This window comes from Chrysemys picta, chromosome 8 (assembly GCF_011386835.1).
Source record: "Chrysemys picta bellii isolate R12L10 chromosome 8, ASM1138683v2, whole genome shotgun sequence".
Classification (NCBI taxonomy): domain Eukaryota; kingdom Metazoa; phylum Chordata; order Testudines; family Emydidae; genus Chrysemys; species Chrysemys picta.
The window spans coordinates 68,237,989-68,260,641 of NC_088798.1; the positions used below are offsets into that span (position 1 = coordinate 68,237,989).

Sequence of the window (22,653 nt, forward strand, 5' to 3'; positions counted from 1 at the left end):
AAGGCCTGGTGGCGTCCTCCATAAGGGTTCACCTTGCTGCTATCTTGGCCTTCCACCCGGGTGCGTCTGGCTGCTCGGTCTTCACCAACCCTATGGTTGGTTGCTTTCTCAAAGGCTTGGACAGTTTATATCCTCAGATCCGTCAGCCTGTCCTTGCGTGGGACCTTAAACTGGTCCTTTTGAGGCTCATGGGGCCCTCATTCGAACCGTTGGCCACATGCTCCCTCTTGTATGTCTCCTGGAAGACAGCTTTCCTGGTTGCCATTATGTCGGCGAGACGCGTCTCTGAGCTAAAGGCCCTCACCTCAGAACCGCCTTACACGGTTTTCCACAAGGATAAGATGCAACTCAGACCGCACCTGGCCTTCCTCCCCAAGGTGGTGTCAAGCTTCCACACCAGCCAGGATATTTTCCTACTAGTCTTTTACCCAAAACCTCATGCTAGTCCCCGGGAGCAGCAGGTACATTCCCTCGATGTCCGAAGAGCCCTAGCTTTCTACATCGCGTGCACTAAGCGGTTTAGAAAATCGACCCAACTATTCATAGCGGTGGCAGACCAGATGAAAGGCCTCCCAGTCTCCTCTCAAAGAATATCCTCCTGTGTCACATCCTGCACTTGCTACGAGCTAGCCAACGTGCCAACCCTAGCTATTACCGCACGCTCTACTAGGGCCCAGGCCTCGTCAGCGGCATTCCTGGCCCAGGTCCCGATCCAAGAAATCTGCAGGGCAGCGACTTGGTCCTCGGTACATACCTTCACCTCGCACTACGTCATCGTTCAGCACGCCAGGGACGACACGGCTTTCAGTAGAGCAGTGCTACAATCAGCATTTCCTTAACTCTGACCCCACCGCCTAGGTAAGGCTTGGGAATCACCCACTTTGAATCTATATGAGCAATTAATCGAAGAAGAAAAAATGGTTACTCACCTCTCGTAACTGTTGTTCTTCAAGATGTGTTGCTCATATCCATTCCAAACCCGCCCGCCTTCCCCGCTGTTGGAGTAACCAGCAAGAAGGAACTGGGGAGGTGCCGGGTCAGCAGGGTCATATATTGAGTGCCATGAAGGCGCCACTCCAGGGGGCTCCGCAGCCGACCCGACGAATGCTGGAAGGGGGAAAAAAATTCCGACGGCCATGCACACGACGTGCACACACCTACTTGGAATGGATATGAGCAACACATCTCGACGAACAACAGTTATAAGAGGTGAGTAACCGTTTGTTCTTTTTGGCTGCTTTCATTCCCCCTCTAAACCAGGATTATTTTTTAACCAATATAGCTGTTTTATGTGATTGTGGGATGGTAGCTTTTGGGACATCTAATAAAAGTTCTTAAACAAGTCCTTATTATCCTTCACATTTTCCTGTTTTAAATTTTTCTGCCCTATCAGTTTTACTCATAATTATTTAGCTGTGGTAAATTGGCCTTTTTAAAGCACCAAGTATAGGTATTGTCACAGTTCCTGCGCTAACTATACCTCTAACCTCCTCTTGCTGCCCACATGTGCGCCCTCCCTGCTCAGGTTTCTAGGCATCACTTGAGCTGGTGCCGGAGGGAATTGAATGATTCTTCTCTCTGACCTGGTCTTGGGTTGCAGTCTCCTGATACTAACCGTGATTGGCTTAACAGATCTGACTTATGACCAGACCCTGCAATTCTGTTCCCTGGGGCTGGGACAGTGGTAACCAGTGACCAGACAGCCTTCTTCAAGCAAAGAATTATTAGAACCAAAGACTTTTAAAAACAGATCTTAAAAAAGATAAAACACACTCTGGGCATGTCAAGCCTACCAGCAGTGAAATTGTCTCCCTAACTCCCCAGAGACTCCTCAGCAGAGCCTCACCCTGTGAGCTGCCCCTGGTGATTCTCAGCCCCCTTCTCAGGAATCAGGCTACTGTTCAACCCATTGGCTCTCAACTTTTCCAAACTACTGTACCCCTTTCAGGGGTCTGATTTGTCTTGCATATCCCCAAGTTTCACCTCACTTAAAAACTACTTGCTTACAAAAACAGACAGAAAAATACACGTGTGTCACAGCACACTGTTACTGAACAATTGCTTCCATTGTCAATTTGACCATAGAATTATAAAATGGATCAATTAGAATATAAATATTGTACTTACTGTGACAGACCCAGACCAGTGGGGTACAGGAGTCTGGTAGAGGGCAAATATACTGCTCAGTGGATGAGTAGTTTTCTGTTCCCTGAGTGACCAGGGCAGGAGCTGCACTAGAGTAATCAGGAACCTGCTAGAACCAGTTAAGGCAGGCGGGCTAATTAGGACACCTGGAGCCAATTAAGAAGAAGCTGCTAGAATCAATTAAGGCAGGCTAATCAGGGCACCTGGGTTTTAAAAAGGAGCTCACTTCAGTTTGTAGTGCAAGTGTGAGGAGCTGGGAGCAAGAGGTGCAAGGAGCTGAGAGGGTGTGCTGCTGGAGGACTGAGGAGCACAAGCGTTATCAGACACCAGGAGGAAGGTCCTGTGGTGAGAATAAGGAAGGTGTTTGGAGGAGGCCATGGGGAAGTAGCCCAGGGAGTTGTAGCTGTCATGCAGCTGTTACAGGAGGCACTATAGACAGCTGCAATCCACAGGGCCCTGGGCTGAAACCTGGTGTAGAGGGTGGGCCCGGGTTCCCCCCAAACCTCCCAATTGACCTGGACTGTGGGTTCTTCCAAAGGGGAAGATCTCTGGGCTGTTCCCCAACCCACATGGTGAATCTCTGAGGCAAGAAAATCTGCCAATAAGCACAGGACCCACCAAGATAGAGGAGGAACTTTGTCACATTATGTTTCAGTGTATAGTACACCTCTACCCTGATATAACATGAATTCTGAGATAACACGCTAAAGCAGTGCTCCGCGGGGGCAGGGCTGTGCACTCCAGCGGATCAAAGCAAGTTCAATATAACGCTTTTTGGCTCCCTAGGACAGCGTTATATTGAGGTAGAGGTGTGTATAGAGCAGTAGAAACAAGTCACTGTCTTTATGAAATTTTATTTTATACTGATCTCGCTAGTGCTATTTATGTAGCCTTTTGTAAAACTAGGCAAATATCTAGATGAGTTGATGTACCCCCTGGAAGATCTTTGTGTACCCCCAGGGGTATGTGTAGCCCTGGGTGAGAACCACTGGTTTAACCATTCAGAGCCCTTTGATCTGGGAAAACAAGGTTTGCAACTTGTTGGAGACAGAATCTTTGAATATAACAGCTTGCCACAGTGTAGTTGTAGCTGCGTCGGTCCCAGGATATTAGAGAGACAAGGTGGGTTTACTGGACCAACTTCTGCTATTGAGAGAGACAAGCTATGGAGCCACACTGAGCCATTCCTTAGGTCTGGGAAAGGTACTCAGAACGTCACAGCTAAATGCAAGGTGGAACAGATTGTTTAGCATAAGTACTTAGCACATGTTCTAAGGCAGGGTTTTTCAATGTTTGGGTTGTGAACCAGTACTGGGTCGCGACATGTAAGGCTCTGGGTTGCCTTGCTCAGCACTCAAGGACACTAGTGGCTCTGGTCAGCACCGCTGCCCCCCCCCCTCCTCCCCCCCCCCCCCCCCCCACATACTCTGAACTCCTCATTCCCAGCTCAACAATTTTCTTCAACTGGGTCCCCAGAAAAAAAGTTTGAAAACAACTGTTCTAAGGAACCATTCATGGTAAAGTGACCCATTAACACCCCTGCAGTCATAGGACAGAAAGAGGGGGTTAGTGGGTAGTAGATTATTGTAATGAGCCATAAATCCAGTGTCTCTGTTCAGTCCATGAACAGAGTTTAGTATCTAGCAGAGTTATGAATTTAAGCTCCCAGACTAGTCTTTTGAAAGTGTTGTGCAAGTTTCCTTTGAGGATGAGGACTGAGAGGTCAGATATAGAGTGATAGCTCTGTGAGACATGTTCACCCACAGGTGTTGTGGTGTCTTTGTCTTTTATCACTTTCCTATGTGAGTTCATTTGAGAGCGGAGTGACTGACTGGTTTCATACACATAGTTTTTATTGGGGCGTTTAGTGCACGGGATGAGGTACACCACCTGTTGTGCTAGGCATGTGTAGGACCTACGGATTTTGAAAGGTGTGTTGTAAGGGTGTTGATCATCCTAGAAGTGGAGATATCTCTGCAGGTTTTGCATCTCTTGTTCTGGCAAGGTTTGGTGCCGCTTTGAGTTGGTGTGTCCCAGTCTGTGTGGGGAGTTTGCTTCCAATGCTGAGCTTGGAGAGATTTGGGGGGGGGGGTTGAAACCAGAAGTGGGGGTTCAGGAAAGATTTCTTTCAGGATGGGGTTGTAGTCAATGTGCAGAGGGAAGTCCTGGGGGGAAGGTTGGAGAGTGAGCCCCCTTACACTCATCCTGCAGTGGCAGTCCTGTGTCCCGTGGGGCTGGGCTTGGCTCCCTGCTCCAGGTGTGGCAACCTGGTGCATGGGATCGCAGTGTGGCTCACTCAGATTTGGCCCAACTCCCCACCCATCATAATGCTGGGGCAGCAGGGCCAAAACTGAGCGATGCTGTGACCCTGTGTGCCAGGTCACAATGCCCAGCTGGACACATCCCTGTGGGACACAGAAGTCACCACTGCTCATGCTTGGGACGAGTGAGGGATGAGTTTGGTCTTTGGCCCTTCCCTCAGGGGCTCTCCCCTCACTGGCCAGGGACTGAGGGCAAGGCTGGGGCAGAGAGTGCTGCTCGGGGTGGTTGATGGCCTCTCATTTGTCACAGGGAATTTTTATCAAAAATCACAGAGCAATCACCAAATCTGGACCTTCTGCTAACTTCACCATCGTGCTGTGTGATTTTGATTTAAAAGTTGACAAATCTGCAGCCCTACTTGTAACCCACTCTAGTTATGCAGTAACTTCACCTCACAGTGGTCATAAAAGGGTTAAATCTCTGTATTTAGAACATGACCTGTTGCCATGTCTGTCACACATATAGTATTGGCTAGGGCTTCTCTCTTCACACCTACCAGTTGTAGTCAGGTCATGACCATTTGCACTTAGGCAACCACTAAGTTGTAGCTCCATGCTCAGTCCACCTCTATCAGGCAGAATGAAATAGAAGTAGAATTACCCCAAGTTGAGTGCAACATTTTTTATGTTAGGAAATTATTTATCTCTCAGTTTGACGCTGTAGACTGTTTTACTGCTGGCAATATGAAGCCTCCACTATGCTCCCCCTGCATGCCTCCCCTCCCATTTCCAATCATAAAGTTTTTCTTCAGTTGTAGATAGAGGCTTAAGGAGCTGTTTGTCTTACTCTCCTGTTCACTTGCTTGTCTGTGATTAACCTCGGCTCCTATCCCTTCTTGTGCTTTCTCACTTAGAACATTGATCCATTAGCATCCCTGACCCTGTGTTGTCATTAACTCCAAAGCAGGGAATGGGATCTGTGATAGAATATACCCCTTCCCCCATTGCCTCATCTGTGCTCCCCAAGTAGAGTGTCCCAGTCATTTTCAGGTTCTAGTCATGGGACTCTTCCCACCACAGTAATGCCAACTTGGTCAGATTTCTTCTGAGACATGGTCATTTCCAATTCTTCCTGTTTATTACCCCAGCAACTGCTATTGGTGCGTGGACAGCTAAAGGATGTATTCCTTCCCACCCCCTGACACCTTGATTTGTTACGCTCTGGACACCAGGAGTCTGAGTTGTCTGGGCATTTGTCCAGTACTTTCCATGTGTAGTTGGTCTAATGCTCTCCCCTCTCATCTAGCTAGGTGTCACCCAGAAGTTTGGTTCTCCTATAGTTGAGATGGAGGCTGCCCGAACTGTACAGCCTCTCTTCCAATAAAAACAACCTGCTCTGCTGGACACCACTTCCCAGGCCTCTGGGTCACCTCTGGTGTCCTCTGTGCTCCATCGCTTGTGGGACTGGAGAGGGAAGTGCAGAAACCTGGCGCCCAGCCCAGCCAGCAGACAAGCGTCTGTAGAGGGTCGCTTACAGCTGTAAGAGGGTCGCTTACAGTGAGGATGCTGGTGTGACTGAAGGCTGCTGGGAAATCTAGTTTACAGGCTTAGGTCATAAATTCATAGATTCCAAGGCCAGAAGGGACCATTGTGACCTGCATAGCACGGGCCAGAGACCTGCCCCATGTCATCAGATGTTGGCTGTGTGCACGTGTTCTTTCTGCGTGCTGCACTGGCTTCTGACTGGACAGCCCATACAGCAGGCTCCAATCGAACTGCCCAATAAGACCACAAGACTTAGTTTAGTAGTGAAGGCACCCAGGCAGGTTTATTGCCAACGAAGCATGGTGCTAATGCCCCGGCTCAATGGTTACAGGTCACACTAACACATGTATGCCCGTGACAATAGACCCGCTCAGTCAGTGGCGGGACTTTCCATTGCCCGCTAGGCCAGCCGAAGGGTTAAGGCGAGGTATCCAAACACTTTTAGACTGAGATAAACAATCTGGGATAAACAACTTACCTATCACTTTATGCATTTCATGACATGTTTGTTACCTCCCCTTGTACTTTCCTCCTGATCTTTCAGACAAAACATCCCTATTCACCACCTGTTTTTGTACCTTTAATCCTGGTGTTTCAGACAAAATATCACTATTCATTACTTTTGTCAAGCCATTTTATCATGTGCTAGGCTGGTGGGTTCTTGTGCTGGCCTGCTGGAATGTGTTTACACATTCCGTGTGTTTTAGCAATGCTAGCAATACCAGTGCTGAGTTCGTGTACCAGACGCTGACTTGCCGGCAAACATCTGCATTTGACAGGGCCTGGCAGTTGCTCATAGCGTAACTTTTGCTGACTTTGTTCAGGCTCAGGCCTGGCACCAGGCCCATGCTCTCTTTTTCTACACCCCAAAATAATTCCTAGAGCAGAAATGTTGCCAGCACAGAGTGCCCGAGGCAAAGCAACAGCGGGGTTCGTTGCCCGGTGTGCTTCGCGCCAATAAACACACCAGGGGGAGAAGCAAACAAAGTTTATTTGGGATCCCAAAGCGGTGCAAGGAGACTGGCAAGTCTCAAATCAAGCACACTAACAGGAACAGTTTTTCTTCTTTTTTTATACATTTTGCAGTTAAGCCTCACCCCCCCCCTTTCCCCTCTAGCCCTCCCTTTCTCCCCCCCCCCATTCCTCCCTCTCCCCCTCCCGTCCCTGGTAATAGTTACTAAGCAAATAACGATTACGTTTAAGCAGTTAAGTCATTCTTGGCAGCTATAAGCCTAGCTTGTTAGTAACTTCTTTAAACCGTTATCTTGTCCTTTTTCCCTTCAGCCAGAAACATGCAGGCCTCATTATTACCGCTTGAGCAGGGGGTTGCACACAGATAACTGGTTGCTTACATATTCCAATTGCACCTGGCTTTTGAGGTTGATTAGAGTTTAAACATGGAAGGATAGAGTTTGGTTCACTTAGGCCTAGTGCAGGAAGGCTTCATTGACACTTAGTGGCCTTCCACCCTCCCGAGTTACCTAGGGTGAGGCCTAGTGACGTCAACAACTCCCTCCTTTGAGAATACTCAACAAGCCTTTGGCTGAGTTTTCTCATATTCTGTGGACAAGATATGATTAAGTGCTATGAAGCTGGGGTTTTCAATGAGAGGGTATGCTGGGATTTTTGGGGAACGGGGGGCACAAAGCTTATGGAGGAGCATCTTAAAACAAGCAATTAGGAGGAGGGTGACCAGGCACAGTACCACACCTGTGAGGAGGAGACGCACAAGGCCACCCCCCAGTCCTCCTAGGTCAGGCAACCAACTTCAAAGGGAATCGAAAACCGTGGGTTTCCTTTCCTGGGCCTTCCACTGCTTGAAAGCCTGTTTGGCCGACAGGACGTGCTTGTTAATGTCCTGTGAGTTTTCCGGGACATAAGTACAACATTCATTCCCAATAAGGGCACACACCCCGCCCTGGGAGGCTAAAACATAATTTAAGGCCTGTCTGTTTTTCAGGGACAGCAACTGGAGCTGGTATAGCTCTGAGTTATGGCTTTTCTCTATGGCCAAGGTTTCATTGGCGAACTTGGTGAGAAACACAGGGAGCCTATGATAAAATTGGGTTAGCCGTTCCACCCCATAGGATGGGAGGAGGATCGTACCCAACCTATTTCCTTCCTTAATGGGCTCTGAGGTGGCATACAAAGATTTACGCTCCCTGGGGCGGCCAGGGGTTGTCCCTTAATGCATACTGGGATTCAATGGTACAGTTTTGCAACAAGGGGGTACCCGAGGTATTTCTTCCCCTACTGAACCATCCCCTGCAGATATCTGACCAATTTTGGGGGACCACCCTCCAGGGTAACCCTGCTGTGTGGTGCGGGATTTGGGAGCATACTTAGCAGTTAGAGAGGTTAAACTCTTAGGCAAAGCAAACCTTCAAGGACTCATATCTGTTTGTTTCCAAGTTAGTAGGGATCCCTTTCCATTCCACATGTGCCTGGGGGGAAACGGGAGGTAACGAAAGGAGTGTCCCTATGGCAAAGAGTACCACTGTGGCAGACCCTGGACCTGAACTCATGCTGGGCAGGTAACCCTAGGGCCTAACAATTACAATTCCCCAAATACCCACAAAATATCAATTACCAATAGTAGGCAGATTAAAAACAAAAGGATCAGGCCATCAGGTTAGGCTGGCCCTGTGAGAGTAAACACAACCAACGCTTAGAGTTTTCATGGGGAGTGCGCTGCGCCTGTCCAAAGAGACCACAGGGCATTCCCAGCAGATCTTATTGTTTTTTTGAATAACAGTTTAAGTCCCAGGTCGTCGCTGGTAGTCCTTTTCCGTAGGCTGGACGGTCCACCGTTCAGGAGCGGGCACTGCCTTCAGACGGGAGTGATGAATCCAGTTCTTGTGTCCCTTGACCTTTGCTGCTGTGTGGGAGACCAGCAGGATGGTGTGGGGTCCCTTCCACTTCTCTTGGAGAGGCTAGTCCTTCCAGGTCCGAATGAGAACGGAATCGCCTGGCTGCAAGGAGTGGACAGGGGCATCCAGCGGGAGAGGCTGCAAATCTCTGGTATACCTGTGGAGAGAACAAAGAACAGCAGACAGAGAGCACATATACTGAGATAAAAAGCCACACCCCATTTCCCACTCCCCTGCCAGAACCGGTGTACTGTTCATAGGCCATGTCCTTCCAAACATAATCTCGAAGGGACTGAGCCCTAACCTGCCCTTTGGGAGAGCGGGAATGTGGAGCAAAACAAGGGATAAGGCATCAGGCCACTTAAGGGAAGCCTCTTGGCAGACCTTTGAGAGGTGCCGCGTAAGTGTCTGATTTGTGCGTTCCACTACTCCACTGGCCTGCGGTCGCCATGGAGTGTGGAGCTTCCAGGGGATTTGCAGGGCATCCGATATCTTTTTAACGACTTGGGATGTGAAGTGTGTTCCATTGTCAGATTCCATCCACTGGGGGAGTCCGAAGCGGGGAATGATCTCCTTGACAAATTTCAGAGCCACCGTTTTGGCAGTGTTATGGCATGGGAAGGCTTCAGGCCATCCGCTGAATCGATCCACCAAGACGAAAAGGTATTTGAATCCTTGGGTCCGGGGGAACTCAGTAAAGTCTATTTGCCAAACCAGCCCTGGGCCTGGGGTAGGTTCCAGAGTGGCTGGTGGCACTGACACTTCTGGTCGAGGGTTGTTCTTTTGGCAGACTAGACATTTAGCCTGTACCTGGGAGGCCAGGGGTCTAAGTCCAGAAGTTAGAAAATATTTACTCATAAGCTGGGTAAGAGCCTCCCTGCCAGCGTATAATTCTTTGTTTCTTCACCAGGGTCAGTTCTTAATATCTTTTGTAGTTAGGAATTCCTGTACTTTGTGGTTTCAATGAAGCAAGTGTTCCTTCTTCTTTTTTCCTGAAACAGTGTGGTTCAGCATCATACAGGGGAGAGGTTACTAGCACATCACCCTGTCTTTAAATAGGCTTATCAGTCGGAGAGTCCTCCCGAGGTGGAGGGGTCGTTTTACAGTGAGAAGCCTGGGTCCACGTGGGCAGTTCTTGGACTTCACAGCGGTGTTGGTGGTTAACAGGACTTGGAAAGGGCCTTTTCAGTGTGGAGCCAAAGCAGTTTTTCGTTGATGGACTTTACGTAGACTCAGTCTCCTTGTTTCAATGAATGGCAGGGCTGCTAGGGTCTTTGGTTAGCACTTCTTTTATCTGTGAGAAAAGAAACCTAACACATTTCATTAATGCCTGGCAGTGTTTTGCAGATCTCATAGTTGCTTGGGCACATTTAGGCCCCCCTTTTCTTGGTTGTCAGCCAAGTCTTAGCTGTGAACAATGTCCTTGGATGGTGCTAGCATCTTATCTTTGGACTGAGCTTGATAGCTATATTTTTTTCCTCAGTTAACTCGTTCTGTTTTTTCCTGCTCTCCTTCTTGTTTTCTTTTAACTTACAAAGGAAACTTCCACTCTTCACTCATACACCTTTTCCCCCCCAACAATGAACACATACACATTGCCATTATACACCCTTCCAGTAAAATAACTTCTATACAGAGCTTTGGAGCAACAAACCATGACGAGCACACCCACTTTTGAGGAGTCCAACAAAGTTCAGGAGGCTCACAGTGGCTTTAAGGCAAGGGGTGAGACCCACAGCGGCAATTAACAAGTCATCCACATATTGCAGGAGGAGGACCCGGTCCTCATTGTCCCACTCCTCCAAGTCTCTGGCCAGGGCCTGGCCGAAAAGGGTGGGGGAATTTTTAAATCCCTGGGCCAACACTGTCCAGCAAAGCTGCTTTTTAACCCTCCTTTTGTCCTCCCACTGGCTCCACTCTGGGGCTTGCATGGCTGAGGGCTCAATTGCAAGGGTCATTATCCAGGCATTCTCTGGGGGTAAGGTGAGGGTTATTTCATCTTGGGTAAAATGCAGGGTGGCTCCTAAGCGACAAAGCAGGTCCCGTCCTAGTAGAAGTGTTGGACAATCGGGGAGGTAAACCAGTTTGTGAGATAGAGTTCTGTTTCCCAAAGCACATTTCACTGGGGCATATACTGGACACTTGGTTCCTTTCCCTGTGGCACCCTCCACAGTGAGGGACTCTGACACAGGCAGCTGCAGGGGTTGGTTTATGGCGGTTCGTGCAGCTCCAGAGTCTATTAAAAAGTCTATGTCCGAATCTCCCACCCGCATTTTTACTCGGGGTTCCAGGGGCAGGATAGTCCATCTCCCCTGACACCCCTATTCTTGATCCTTTGCTGTCATCATAGGGGTAGCTTCCCTTTCGGGGCACTCATTTTTCCAATGTCCCTCCTTCCGGCATATGGCACACTGGTTGCAACCCAGACACCTTTTCTGTGAGCCAGGGTGCCCACGCCCACGTCCTTTCATTCCCCGGCCCCTTCCACCTTCCTGGAATTTTCCCCTGCCACCGGCCTGTACTGCTGCGACCATCATTTTCGCTTGCCTCTTTTCCTTTTCTTTAGACACAACCTGATTACGCTCCATCTCAGACAGCAGGGTTCGCATAAGGACATTATAATCATCCCAGTCAGGCTTACAGCTAGCCAGGCACCCTTCAAAAACTGAGATAAACTTGCTTGGGTTCGTAGAGAATTCCCCTGCCTGTGCCTTAAAGGCTGCTAGGTCCACCGGTTAAAAGGTACATGGGTGTAAACCTGCATAGTAGTGGCCTGATTCCTATCTGAGCCATGTCTGGACACCATGGTCTCAGTGATCAACAGATAAAATTCCACCGAGGGGGCAATCTCTGGGACCTGAGACACCTTGTCTTTATATGGTGGGGGTGTGATAGCCGAAAGGGACACCGGACCTGCCATTACAGCTGTGGGGGGGATCTGGGGACTAACAGTAGCTACTACCGAACCTGTCAGAGTCAAATTACACTTTTGCAAAATATCTAACCTATCTCTTAACATAAACAACTGTACATACATATGTTCATTCCATTTACCCGTTTGCTGACAAAACAGAAGTAATTGAAGGATCATGTTATAATTAAGTGATCCTTCCGGTGGCCACCTTTCCTGGTCCTCTAGCTGATATTGAGGCCAGTCTACTGTACAGAATCTTTTCTGTTTACTTTTAATCAACGGATCTGATCCAAACACTTTCCAGTTCACCAGAATGCATTCCAAGGGTGTACACCTTGCCCTGCCTGCAGTACTGTGTCTCTGCCCCATACGGAGACACTGGGCGTCCCCAGGTCAAGACAGATAAAGTCCCCACTGGACTGTTCCTACCTTATCCAAGGGTCCGGTTCTGCACCGTTGCCCTATCCACGGGACCGGTTCCCCACCGTCGCCCGCAGCTACTTCTCCACTACTCGAGCGCGTTGCACCGTTGTGCCCTCCGGGGTCGACCAAACCACGTCTCCTCCGAGGCCCCCGGTAAAGTCACCGGTGCGCGCTGAGCGTTGGTCGCTGCAATCTGTCGACCTCTGAGAGGGGTCCGGGCAAGGCTAAATTTCAGCCTCGAGCCCCACGTTGGGCGCCAAAACTGTTGCCAGCACAGAGTGCCCGAGGCAAAGCAACAGCGGGGTTCGTTGCCCGGTGTGCTTCGCGCCAATAAACACACCAGGGGGAGAAGCAAACAAAGTTTATTTGGGATCCCAAAGCGGTGCAAGGAGACTGGCAAGTCTCAAATCAAGCACACCAACAGGAACAGTTTTTCTTCTTTTTTTATACATTTTGCAGTTAAGCCTCACCCCCCCCTTTCCCCTCTAGCCCTCCCTTTCACCCCTCCATTCCTCCCTCTCCCCCTCCCGTCCCTGGTAATAGTTACTAAGCAAATAACGATTACATTTAAGCAGTTAAGTCATTCTTGGCAGCTATAAGCCTAGCTTGTTAGTAACTTCTTTAAACAGTTATCTTGTCCTTTTTCCCTCCAGCCAGAAACATGCAGGCCTCATTATTACCGCTTGAGCAGGGGGTTGCACACAGATAACTGGTTGCTTACATATTCCAATTGCACCTGGCTTTTGAGGTTGATTAGAGTTTAAACATGGAAGGATAGAGTTTGGTTCACTTAGGCCTAGTGCAGGAAGGCTTCATTGACACTTAGTGGCCTTCCACCCTCCCGAGTTACCTAGGGTGAGGCCTAGTGACGTCAACAGAAAGAAATCTAATACAGTAACTCTTCACTTGATGTTGTAGTTATGTTTCTGAAAAATGCAACTTTATGTGAAACGCTGTTAAGCAAATCCAATTTCCCCATAAGAATTAATGTAAATGGGGGGGGGTTATAGGTTCCAGGGAAATCTTTTTCACCAGACAAAAGACATTATATACATATACAATATAAGTTTGTGATCTGCGTCGACCCACCTACCCGTTAGGGGGCGGTGGGGAGCTATGAGGTCACTGGCCGGCCTGGGTCATGCCTCAGTCAGCGGGGAATTAGCGGCGGGGTGGCCGCCAGCCAGAGTCTGTAGCACGCCCCTCAGGCAGGGGAGCGCCGGCAAAGGTCGGTAGCGCGCCCCTCAGGCAGGGGAGCGCCGGCTAAGGTCGGTAGCGCGCCCCTCAGGCAGGGGAGCGCCGGCTCGACCGGGTGGGGGAACGCAGGCCCACCCTACACCACTGCGTTCCAGCCCAGGGCCCTGACAGTGGCAGGACGAGGGTCCCGCCACTGGATCAGCGGCGTCCTTCCGCAATACAGACTCACCACTGTGCAGCTCTGTCCCTGGGCTACTTCCTACCCGATTGCTCGTCCGAATTCCTCTGGTCCCGTCGGGGTAGTCCGCTGCTGGCAGCTCCAGCTCCCCCTCAGGCTCAGGCTCCTCCAGCTCCTCTGGGTACTCGGCTGCTGGCAGCTCCAGCTCCCCCTCCGGCTCCTCCAGTTCCTCTGGGTACTCGGCAGCGGGCAGCCCCAGTCCGTCCTCCAGGTGAGGTCTCCACTGGTCCAGGGCCTCCCCTGGCGTGGCAGCAGGGTCTGAAGGGAGCAGCCCACGGTCTGCGTCTGCCTCCCTCCCTGGTGCTGCTCTAACTGAGCTAAGGGCCCCGCCCTTTATACTTCCTGTTCCACCCCTCCCCTTCCGGGGGGTGGAGCAAGCTTGGGCTGGCCCCGCCCACTCAGGCTGAGGGAAAGGCCCTTTACCCTCAGGTTCGGAGGGCAGCCACCCTGGCCCCCTACAAAGTTTTAAACAATTTTAAACAAACAGTTTAATATTGTACACAGCAATTAATGATTGTGAAGCTTGGTTGAGGTGGGGGAGTAAGAGGGTGGAATATTTCCCAGGGAATGCCTTGCTGCTAAATGATGAACTAGCACTTGGCTGAGCCTTCAGGGGTTAATACGCTGTTGTTAATGTAGCCTCACACTCTACAAGGCAACATGGACTGAGGCAGGAGGGAGGAAACACAATAGATGCAGAGCAGTAGCTGCAAACACTTCCCTGCAAAAACTGAACATGATGATGAGCCCATGCTATCCAGCTGGAACCCACCCCTTCCTCCTCCTGATAGCACATGGATGGCTGCACAGGTGCTGACTTTCCAAAGTGCTGGGGGGTGAGTGCATGAGTGAGAGAGAGACAGACGTGCATTACCCCTTACACTGACCCCACTTCAAGTACGTTGCCCTTTTAAGCAGATAAGCCAGTTCAGACAGGAAGCAATAGCTTCCAGCAAGCTCCCTCCTTTCTGTCCCTCTCCTCCCCTTTGTGGAGAGGGAGTACAGATTGGGGGGGGGGGGCAGGAGCAGGGGGACATCCTGATATCAGCACCCCTCTCTCCCCCTCCTCCAGCAAGCAGGAAGCTCCGGGGAGCAGCTCCAAGGCAGAGGGCAGGGCAGAACCAGCACAGTGGGAAGGGAGGGACAGCTGAACTGCTGCTGGGTGGCTGCCGAGCCACATACCTTACAGGGAATTTAGGGGAGCTGATGGTGGGGGGCTGCTGCCCCCCCGGTTCTAATCCCCACAAGGAGGAGCTGCTCTTCCAAAGAATCCTGCAAGCAGTGGACAAAGCAGGCAGCTGCCAAACACGTTACAAGGGAGCGTTGCATTACTTTAAACGAGCTTGTTCCCTAATAGATCAGCAACATAGCAACATAACAAAACAACGTTAACTGGGACAACATTAAGTGAGGAGTTACGGTTGTAATTTTAAAATCCCCAATGCCAGGGAGTCTAGCACACCCCTTGGTAAGTTGTTCCAGTGGTTGGCTGCTCTCACTGTTAAAAATTCATGCCTCATTTCCTGTCTGAATTTGTCCAGATTCAGCTTCCCGCCCTTGTACCACATTATTGCAGGGCTTGCAAAGCACCATGGCCCCTAACTGCTGTGTGGCTCAAAGCCTGAGCCAGCCCCCTCTGTGTAGTCTGTTGATCCCAAAGATGTCCCTGGGCTCTAAGCTAGGAGAGCTCTCATTAGCCTCCCCTCTCTGGCAGGGCTACCCTGCAGGCTTGTCCCTGGAATGGGGTCCAGCTCCCACGCTCTGTCCATGTGTGCTGAGGCAGTGCTCTGACGCACCAAAACAGTCATGCTGCTTCTGAAGGCTAGTCACACCGTGCCAGCAAAGCTCACCAGAGGGGTGCTCTAACTGCCCTATGGAGACCCTGACGGTGCTCACTGAAAGATACCGAGTTCAGGATGATGTAGGCCTCTTTCAGACAGGACTCGGTGCCTTTTAGAGTGTGCCTGCAAGTCTGCGTGGGGCAGGGAGAGGACAGCATGGCCCAGACCCCACTCCTGTGGTGCACTTTGCAGTTGTGTAGACAAGCCCTGAGTTACGGGCGCTGGTGGCTCCCAGCGTGCCTTGACTGCCACTGCTGGGTGTGACTGAGCCCTACGGGCTGGGGGCAGTGAACAGGGTGGGAATGGCCTGTGGGGAGAAGGCCTCGCTGGAGCTCTCCTGGAACATGGGGCTTGCAGGAGAGACCAAGGGGCAGTTCTAGCCGTACTATCTGTGCTGTGAAGTACCCCTGTGTGAGGGATCCACACCAGGCTCTGGTGAGAGCCCTCGCCAGTAAGAAGACAGCTGTGCCGTGAGGGCCAGTTGCTGCCCTTCTCCGGTGGAAGTATTGCTGTGCATTTGAATCTTTCCTCTCCTCACTTCTCTATTCCTGAGGCTGTGCTCTGTGAGTGACCCGAGCAATCTGTCACACCCTGTCTTGATCCAGTGTTGTGCAGCTGCTACAGCTCTGGGTCCCTCATGGCATTTCAGAGCCACGCTTTCACTGCCCTCGTGGAGCCCTGGGATCCCACAGGAGCAGAACATGGCGCTGTCAGTGGTGGCAGTGCCCAGGGCTACTCACCAGAAATGTCAGAAAGCAAAAGGCCCTTGCCCCAGGGAGGGGTCCTACAGGCTCGGCAGGGCATACTGCAATGATTTGGCAAGGAGTGTGCTTTGGATTCTTAGGCTGGGATTTTCAAAGCTGCCTAAGGGTTAGATGCCCATTTCCCATTAATTGGCATCCAGATCCCCAAGGCAGCTTTGGCCATGATGTTAGGGTGAATGTTTCCAAGTGGCAGGCAGTTCTATGCTCCTGAGCCCCTCGAGCAGGCTACAATGCAGCAGTACTCCCATCAGCAGGCCGTGGGAAGGAAGTGGCTTGTACTTGTGAATGTGTTTTGTTGACTCCCCTGTTGGAAGCACCGGGGCCAGTGTGGGCTGGAGCTGCCTGGGGGCCAGTTTGTCCCTGGTTGTGGGGGGAAGGTGTGAGGGGGAGTGTCAGGGTGGGGTGTTGCCAGGGCCAGGCTCCTAGCAGCACTACTCATTTACTCCCCTTCTTGCAGCCTTTCCTTCACACAGAGCCAGCTCCAGCCCTGTGCTGCCATCCCTGCAGTGAGAGGTGGTTTGGCTGGGTCCAGGCCACTGGAAGCACCTGGCTCTGTGGGAGAGGCTGAGCTTTGCCGATGGAATGTCCCAGGATGCAGTGGGGAGGGCATCATCTTCCTAAACCCTTCCTTACCCTGCTACCGGGTGCAGTTTCAGAACCAGGAGAGCCAGCCCCTCCTCTTCCAACCAGGAAAGGCACATGCCTCCCATTCCTGTTTCCTGCCATCTTTCTCTCCTCCTGGCCCCAGCTCCAGCCCCTACCTGTCCTGGCAGGGAAGGAAGTGTGCTTCCTGCCTGCTGCTGAGCAGTGCTCATCCTGCTGGAATGTCTCTCTCCTGGCTGTGTACACAACCAGACCTTTCATCTGTACCTGTGGCAGGAGCCTCTCCACCTCCGCTTCCGGGAGCCACACTCATGTTCTCTGGGGCTGCTTGCCCAAGACAGTTCCTGGATTTTCTGGCTCCTGCCTCTTCCCCCACCCTCCCTGCCATGCCCCTGCTTTGCCTCAAGGGAATTTTACTATTCCTGATAAGTCAAAGTGATGCCTAGAGGCAGGAGCCATGCCCCTCAGTCCTAACGCACTGCCCTGGGACTCCAGACCAGGGAATGGGATCCTCACAAACAGCTCTTCCCATTCCCCTCCATCCTGCCCCAACCCCTGCTATTCCAGGCCCAAAGTCCCCTTCCACACAGCTCTGCCAGTGCCCCTCTACCCTGCCCTAACCCCCTGCTACTCCAGGCCTGGGGTCCCTTCTACACAGCTGTACCAGTGCCCCTCAGTCCTGCTGCACCCCCCTCTGCTATGCCAGGCGTGGGGTCCCCTTCCACACAGCTCTGCAGTGCCCCATAGTCCTTCTCCAGCCCCCCTGCTATTTCCAAGCCTGGGGTTCCTTACAGGGCTGCCCCGAGGATTCAGGGGGCCTGGGGTCTTTGGCGGCAGGGGTCCTTCCACTCCGGGTCTTCGGGGCACTTCGGCAGCAAGTGAAGGACCCGCCGCCAAACTGCCACCGAAGCCCTGGAGCGGAAGAAGCTCTGGGTCTTCAGCAGCGGGTCCTTCACTCGCTCTGGATGTGTTCGGCGGCATTGAAGGACCTGCCGCTGAAGACCTGCCAAAAGCTCTCGTGGGGGCCCCTGTGGGGCCTGGGGCAAATTGCCCCACTTGCCGCCCCGCCCTCCCGGCGGCCCTGGTTCCTTACACAGCTCTGCAAGTGCCCCTCAGTCCTGCTGCACCCCCCCCCCTGCTATTCTAGAACTGGGCTTCCCTTCCACACAGCCCTGCAGTGCCCCTCGATTCTGCCCCAGCCCCCTGCTATTCCAGGCCTGAGGTTCCTTCCACACAACTCTGCTAGTGCTCCTCTCTTCTGCCACAAATCCCTTGCTATTTCAGGCCCGGAGTCCCTTCCACACAGTTCTGCCAGTGCCCCTTAGTCCTGCCCCACCCAACTGCTTTTCCAGGTCTTGGGTCCCTTCCATACAGCCCTGCCAGTGCCCCTCCGTCCTAGTTGCAATGGGGGAGGTTTAGGTTGGATATTAGGAAAAACTTTTTCAATAGGAGGGTGGTGAAGCACTGGAATGGGTTACCTAGGGAGGTGGTGGAATCTCCTTCCTTAGAGGTTTTTAGGGTCAGGTTGACAAAACCCTGGCTGGGATGATTTAGTTGAGGATTGGTCCTGCTTTGAGCAAGGGGTTGGAGTAGATGACCTCCTGAGGTCCCTTCCAACCCTGATAGTCTGATACCCCACCCCCCTGCTATTCCAGGTCTGGGCCCTTCCACACAGCTCTGGCAGTGCTCCTCCATCCTTCCCCCAACCCCGTATTATTCCGGGCTTGGGGTCCCTTTCCACACGGCTCTGCCGGTGACCATCAGTACTGCCCTAACCCCCTGCTATCCCAGGCCTGGGGTGCCTTCCACACGGCTCTGCCAGCGCCCCTCTGTCCTCCTCCAACCCCTTCTGTTCCAAGTCTGGGGTCTCCTTCCACACAGCTTTGCCAGTGCTCCTCCATCCTGCCCCAAACCCCTGCTGTTCCAGACCTGGGGTCCCCTTCCACACAGCTCTGCCAGTGCCTCTCCATCCTGCTCTGAGCCCCTGAAATTCCAGGCCTGGGGTCCCCATCCACACAGCTCTGCCAGTGCCCCTCCATCCTGCCTCAGTTCCCAGCTATTCCAACCCTAGGGTCCCTTCCACACAGCTCTGCCAGTGCCCTTTCATCCTGCCCCAAGCCCCCTGCTATTTCAGACCTGAGGTCCCTTCCACACAGCTCTGCCAGTGCCTCTCCATCACCATCCCCATGCCAGGGGCTGTGCGTAATTTACCATGCATGCCAGGGGCTCAATGTAACCTCCATCTCCCTCTCCCATGCCAGAGGCTCTCTGTAACCTCCATATCCCTCTCCCATGCCAGGAGCTCTGTGTATCCTCCAGCACTCCTCCCTCATGCCACTGGCTCTGTGTAAACTCCATCTCCTCCCCGCTCTATGCCAGGGACTCTATGTAATCTCTCTCCCCCCTCCCCCCATATGCCAGGGGCTCTGTGTAACCTTGTTCTCCTCTTCATTGCCAGGGTCTCTCTGAAACCTACATTTCCTCACACCCCATGCCAGAGCCCCTCTGTAACCTCCATCTTCCCCCACCATGCCAGGGATTCTGTGTAACCTCCATCGCCTCCCACATGCCATGGGCTCTGTGCAATCTCCACCCCACCCCGCGCCATGCCAGGGGCTCTGCACAGTCTCCTCCCCACACATCAGTGGCTCTGTGTAACCTCCATCTCCGCCCCCATGCCCGGGGCTCTGTGCAATCTCCCCACCACCACCACCTCATGCCTGGGGCTCTGTGTAACTTCCATCTCCTCACCCATGCCTGGGGTTTTGTAACCTCCATCCCCCCCACATGCCAGGGGCTCTGTGCAATCTCCCCCACACCCATGTGTAACCTCCATCTCCCCGCCCCCCTCCCATGCCAGGGGCTCTGTGTAACCTCCATCCCACCCCATGCCAGGGGCTGTGAGTCATCTCCCCTCCCCACCACTCTGCCATGTCAGGGGATCTATGTAACCTCCATCTCCAGCCCCCCTCATGCCAGGGGCTCTGTGCAGTCTCCACGCCCATACCAGTGGCTCTGTGTGGCCTCCATCTCCCCTACCCCATGCCAAGGATTTTCTCTAACCTCCATCTTCTCCCCCATGCCAGGGGCTCTGTGCAACCTCCATCTTTCCCTCCTCCCCATTCTAGGGGTTCTGTGTAACATACATCTCCCCAACCCCATGCCAGGAGCGCTGTGTAACCTCAGTATCCCCGCCCCCACCCTGCCATGCCAGGGGTTCTGTGTAACCTCCAACCCTCAACATGCCAGGGGCTCTGTGCAATCTCCCCCACCCATGCTGGGGGCTCTGTGCAATCTCACCCCCCAACCCCATGCCCGGGGCTCTATAACCTCCATCTCCCCACTCCCCACCACCCATTGCTGGGGTAATGTGTAACCTCCATCTCCCCCAGGGCCGGCACCAGCCCAGCAAGCAGGTGCTTGGGGCGGCCAAGGGGAAGGGGTGGGATGTCGGGCTGTTCGGCAGCAATTCGGAGGCAGGTCCCTCTCAGAGGGAAGCACCTGCCACCAAATTACTGCTGAAGAAGAAAGTGGCACAGTGTAGCTGCCGCCGGAGTGCCGCTGATTGCAATTGCAATCGCGGCTTTTTTTTTTTTCTTCCCACTGCTTGGGGCGGCAAAAACCCTGGAGCCGGTCCTGATCTCCCCTCCCCCATGCCAGGGGTTCTGTGTAACCTGCATCTCCCCCCTCCCAATATCAGGGGCTCTGTGTAACCTCTGTAACCTCCATCTTCTCCCCCCCCCCATGCCAGGGGATCTCTGTAATCTTGCCCCTATACCAGGGGCTCTGTGAAACCTCCATCTCTCCCTGCCCCTCGCCCCCCCACATGCCAGGGGCTCAGTGTACCCTCCATCTCCCCCTGCCCCATGACATGGGTTCTGTAACCTCCATCTCCCCACCATGCCAGGGATTCTGTGTAACCTGCATCTCCCCCTCATGCCTGGGGGACTTTGTGTAACCTCCCTCTCCCCCATACATGCTAGAGGCTCTGTGTAGCCCCATCTCCCCTCCCCCATACCAGGGGTTCTGTGTAACCTCCATCCCCATGCCAGGAGCTCTGTGCAATCTCTCCTCCCCCCACCCCGTCCATATGCCAGGGGCTGTGTAACCTCCATCTCCAGCCCCCCCATGCCAGGGGCTCTGTGCAATCTCCACACCCATACCAGTGGCTCTGGGAGGGGGGTCAGGGCTGGGGCAGGGGGTTGGGGTACAGAATGGGGTTTGGGGTGCTGGCTCTGGGAGGGAGCTCAGGTTGGGGCTTGGGGTGCAGGAGGGGGGTTGGGGTACAGCCTCCTGTTGGGCAGCACTTACCTCCGGTGGCTCCCAGTTGGCGCAAGCACCGCGAGACTAAGGCAGGCTCCCTGCCTAACCTGGTCCCACACTGCTCCCAGAAGGGACCAACGCACCCCTGCGGCCCCTGGAGGAAGGTGGGGGGCACGTGGCTCTGCATGCTGCCCCTCTCTGTAAGCTCCGCCCCCACAGCTCTCCCGGCCAATGGGAGCTGCAAGGGCGGTGCTTGCAGGAAGCAGCAGTGTGCAGAGGGAGACCCCTGCCTTCCAGCCACAGGGCTGCGCTGTCCGCTTCCGGGAGTGGCGTAGGGCCCGGGTAGGCAGGGAGTCTGCCTTAGCCGCAGCCACACTGCGTCACTGGAGATTGCAATCGACTGGGAGATCCTCTAGACCAGTTGATTGCAATTGACCGGTTGGTGACCACTGCTTTGGAGTGATAAGAGTGGGGCGCTTCTGCTTGTTGCTCTCTCCTCCCCCATCCCACTGACTGCCCCCCTTTCATAAGTCTGTCCCTCCTTAGGGATTTCTCCTGCAAACATCTCTCTTGTGAGCTGAAGAGGAAGAAAAGGAAGCAACAGTTGCTATGGTAACTGCATCTGCATAGTCTCCTTGGAGACTGAACAAAGTTTTCTCCTCTCTGGACTGGCTGAGGCTGATTTCGCTAGGTTTGCTCCCAGGCAGCCAGAACAAGGAGTGTGAGCCTTGCACATAGCCAGACCCAGGCTTGCTTTCAGTTGGTGCTGGCGTAGACACAGAATTAGTGGAGGCATCTTCGCCCAGGACAGTGCTTGGCTGGCATCTCTCTGGCCCATCAGCTGAGTGTGACTGGCTTGAGCCACAGACTCAACCATCCTGTCTGCACAAGCATGGGTTGGCCTGGCCCTGATAGTGTTTTGCTCTCCAGCGGGGGTCTCAGAGCACATTCCATGGGTTGTAACAGCCTCATGTCCTGTGGTACAGGAGATTATCATCAGTCCATTTCACAGAGTGAAGACAGGCATAGAAAGGCTGAAGCCAGTAGTTTTTGAAGACATTTCTGTGGCTGCTCAGTGGAGCTATGGGTTCCATCAGCTCTTTCCCAACAGCCTGGCAGTGAGGCATGCACTCAGCCACAGAATTGCATTGTCCTTCCATGCAAAGCTGACCACTCTCTTACCTCCTTCCCTATCTGTCACAACCCCCTGCTCTTACCAGTCCCTTTCCAGCTTCTCTTCCAAGCATCCAGATACCCACTCCATGTGGCACCTGTGGACCACAGTAACATCTCAGGCTCTAGCAGCAGCTACCAGAAAAGGGCACCCTGGAGAAGGAGGACAGGGCAGGAGATGTATAGAGCACGTCTCTCAGCTCATCTGTGTTGCTCTGTGCCTCACCATTTCAGCGTTGGAATGTGACCGGGACAGGATGGGTTCCTGGCTGGAATGACCAGATTGGTACATTTTCAACAAATACTTTCACTACAGAACACTCACCCCACAGTCAGCACAGCTGCAATAAGGAAATGTCCCCAGAAGAGAGAGCTCATCAAAGTAGGTGAAGATGGGGTTTTACTCCACTCATTTG

The 22,653-nt window shown here is 52.8% G+C and overlaps 1 protein-coding gene and 1 long non-coding RNA gene across 17 annotated transcripts in view; one reads left to right on the top strand and one right to left on the bottom strand.

Annotated features, from left to right (window-relative positions):
* The window catches only part of NOS1AP (nitric oxide synthase 1 adaptor protein), a 183,133-nt gene that overhangs the window by 87,339 nt on the left and 73,141 nt on the right, over positions 1-22,653 (top strand). The gene's annotated exons all lie outside the window — the stretch shown is intronic.
* On the bottom strand, positions 6,924-12,627 carry LOC135973122 (uncharacterized). The gene is made up of 2 exons (XR_010589818.1): positions 12,165-12,627; positions 6,924-8,978 (listed from the first exon to the last, which is right to left on the bottom strand). It is a non-coding gene; the product is annotated as an uncharacterized LOC135973122 (long non-coding RNA).